The sequence below is a fragment of the Penaeus monodon genome, chromosome 3 (assembly GCF_015228065.2).
Source record: "Penaeus monodon isolate SGIC_2016 chromosome 3, NSTDA_Pmon_1, whole genome shotgun sequence".
Taxonomy (NCBI): domain Eukaryota; kingdom Metazoa; phylum Arthropoda; class Malacostraca; order Decapoda; family Penaeidae; genus Penaeus; species Penaeus monodon.
In genome coordinates, this window is record NC_051388.1 from 13,636,859 (window position 1) to 13,639,564 (window position 2,706).

Below are 2,706 nucleotides of genomic sequence, written 5' to 3' on the forward strand. Positions count from 1 at the left end.
GTGTATAGTAAAGAGCATTTTTAGTCATTTATAATTGGATATATTGCTTTCAGTTATTTGCAGTGATAGGTTATGCCTTGTCTTCAATTATTATAAATATTTTCATACCCATATCTTAAACATTTTTGTATGTAGATAAGAAAATGAAGTGTATTCTGTGTCTAGAAGTTGTATATTTCAAAAATAGCAAAGCAACCATAAACTTCTGATTATCAGTTACTGATAAAGTGGAATGTGAATTCTAGTAACAATTTGAGAGGTGAAAATGGTATAGCCATAGGAAAAAAGAGACATGATAATTGTATGCAGTTGATTGCAGTGTTCGTCACTTTTTATGTGGTGTGATTTTGTGACTTTCAATACCTTTATGTTTGATTAATAATTTTGCAAGGAATGTATTTTTTTATGTTTTTATTTTTGGTGATGTAACACATAATAAATATAAATGATAAAGTGTTTCTGTTAACCTTCATACAGTAGGGCATTTTAATTTTTTGTTTGTGTTTTATTTTAACATTATCAGTAATTAATGTATTATCAGATAGTATGAATACCATCATAGTGGATTATGTTGATACTAATATAAGACCATTGTGACCAAATTCCAATAGAAAAGAAATTTAGAAAAAAACAACTACAGTGTAATAACTGTCATTAACACAGGAAATAAGAGATGAATGAAACACAAGGGAAAGAAATCGATTATTTCAACTGACCTGTCCAAAATTTAAGTGAAAAAAGCCTCAGACAATTTTTAATCTTTGGTCAATATCTTGTAGCCATTTGCAATACGATTTACTTTTCGACATTAACAAATACAGGTCATGGACGATGGAGGAGGGCAATTTATCGAACTTCCAGCCTACCAGTATACTGTCCAAAGTGAGGGAGCCAGTTACTAGTCACTGGGTTTGCTTTATAAATAAGATAATGTAAACATCATATACCAAAAGTATCCGAGGTTACGATCTCCACATACCAAAAAAAATCGAAAGAAGGAAGGAATAGTCCTAACAGTTAAATGTTATAAAAAACAAACATTTCATGATGGAAGAGAGCTGTAAACACTCGTGCATAATAAACCTTTTGATATGGTAGTATATGAAACCAACCAAACTGGCTCATGATGAAAAGTCTGCAGAACACGGAGTAAATAATCATAAGGTAATGACTATTTCGATTAGGCACAAGTCTTTATCATGTTAAACATGCTCGTGCTTCAGTCAGTTAACCCCCCCAATCCCTTGCCCGTTGTTGTCGTGGGGGGACTTAGGAGGCGGAGACTGGGACCCAATGATGGAGAACTCCCCAACCTTGGGACTCAGCCCTCGACTCAACTAATTTTGCATGGTCTTTTTTTCCTTCCAACTTTTCGTTTCTGTCTCTTCATCAAACCCTTCTGCTATCCACCTCCTAAAGTGTGAGAGCCGTGCTGAAAGGATGAAAGGCTGACTTTGTGCCAGTCCTGAACGGACTGAGGGAGCCATGGGCACGGTATTCCCCTGATTTAGTTACCTAGCCCTTACCCCTCAAGGGGACCCTGAGGGATGGACTGTTTTTATCCCCAACATAACCCAGGCTTACCATGGCCAGTAATGAAAACATATCCCCACTATTAAGGGCAATGAGGCTTGCCCCTTTATCAAATAGCCCCAACGATGTAAACCCATCCGATTCCCTGACCTCAGGCTCTCCTTTGACCACGGCTCCGAACACTGCAATAACTGCTAGTACAATAGCCAACAATCAACCCTTAAGGAACATTTCCACTCTTCCAGCATGCTCAACTTCAACACCTCTACCCCCACAACCTCCAACATCAACCACCCCATCCTCCCTTATTAATACCTTACAGCCTTATTGCCCACTTCTCCATAACACTACCTCCCTCAACACTACTCCATCTTCGTCACGCCCCCGCCCTTCTACTACCCCTATCTCTACAATCATCTTGAATACTCTCTTTAGCGCAGCCAAATGGGACCGATTTTTCGTGATCCCTCCCACAGCTCCCTACTCTGACAACACCCTTCTCTTCCAATAATGTCTCCAAAAACAAGTAGGTAAAGTCTCTTTCCGTAGTCGACCCGACCGCTCCCGTCTTGTCACAGTAACATCCGAAAACCAAGCTATAGCATTAACAAAACTAACTGACCTATATGGTAACCCCATCCTTGCAGAACCCCATCCAACCCTCAATACTTGCACCGGAACAGTTTCAATCTCCCCAGCAATTTGCCCAATCTATGACAAAGATTGGTCAGACTGTGGAGAAAATCTACTTGCCTGTCTCACAGACTATGATGCAACATCAGTACAATGCTACTCCATTCCCCCCAGAGGGCATCGAAAGAAACCCACTAACATAGCCAAAATTACCTTCCGTAGACATGACCTTCCCTTTAACGTCTACAAAAGGAGGAGAATCCCTCCCTGTTCGTCCAAACCAACCTCCTCCACGTCAGTGCCAAAATTGTTGGCGTCTAGGACACCCAGCCAAACATTGCCGTTCCACAGCCAGATGCCCACTATGTGCCCAACCTGGCCATACCCGATCTAACTGCTCTGCACAATCACGCACATGTGCCAACTGTGGCGGCCCCCATAATGTATTTTATAGGGGTTGTCCCACCTACAAGTTTGAGTCTGAGGTAGCAACTCTCGGATTCAAACTTGGACTCACACTACGTGAAGCCAGACAAGAAG

The 2,706-nt window shown here is 40.8% G+C and overlaps 1 long non-coding RNA gene across 1 annotated transcript in view; it reads left to right on the forward strand.

Annotated features, from left to right (window-relative positions):
• Window positions 1–453, forward strand: part of LOC119592133 — a 1,668-nt gene extending 1,215 nt beyond the window's left edge. The window contains exon 2 of the long non-coding RNA XR_005230408.1: window positions 1–453. This exon is cut by the window's left edge and continues 901 nt beyond it. This is a non-coding gene — a long non-coding RNA (uncharacterized LOC119592133).
• Window positions 454–2,706: the final 2,253 nt, after the last annotated feature.